Genomic DNA, 335 nt, shown 5'->3' on the forward strand with positions numbered 1-335 from the left:
AGCCCTCCAGACCTGTCAGGTCCTGGCATCAATCCCAACTCTCCCAGGCTCATGTGGCAGTGGTAGGGCAGGCTCTCACCCCTCTGCTTGGAGAGCAGCAGAGGATGGGGAGATGCTGGGTGCTCACAGTGCCGGCGCTTTGGGAACTGAGGCGCTTTGTTCCTCCACAGGCAGCAGAGTGGCACTGGGCCTGGCACGGCACCGTGCCCATGTCCCAGCCTGCTGCTCACCCTGGCACAGCGAGTGTGCGAGCCACACCACGAGTGTGCAAACCCTGGTGGGCCCAGGATAGTCAGAATGAGAGCCCAAGGCTTCAGCATGGTGAGTGTGCAAGG

This window comes from Malurus melanocephalus, unplaced genomic scaffold (genome assembly GCF_030028575.1).
Source record: "Malurus melanocephalus ecotype Western Australia unplaced genomic scaffold, MMel_1.1 scaffold_1105, whole genome shotgun sequence".
NCBI classification, from domain to species: Eukaryota; Metazoa; Chordata; class Aves; order Passeriformes; family Maluridae; genus Malurus; species Malurus melanocephalus.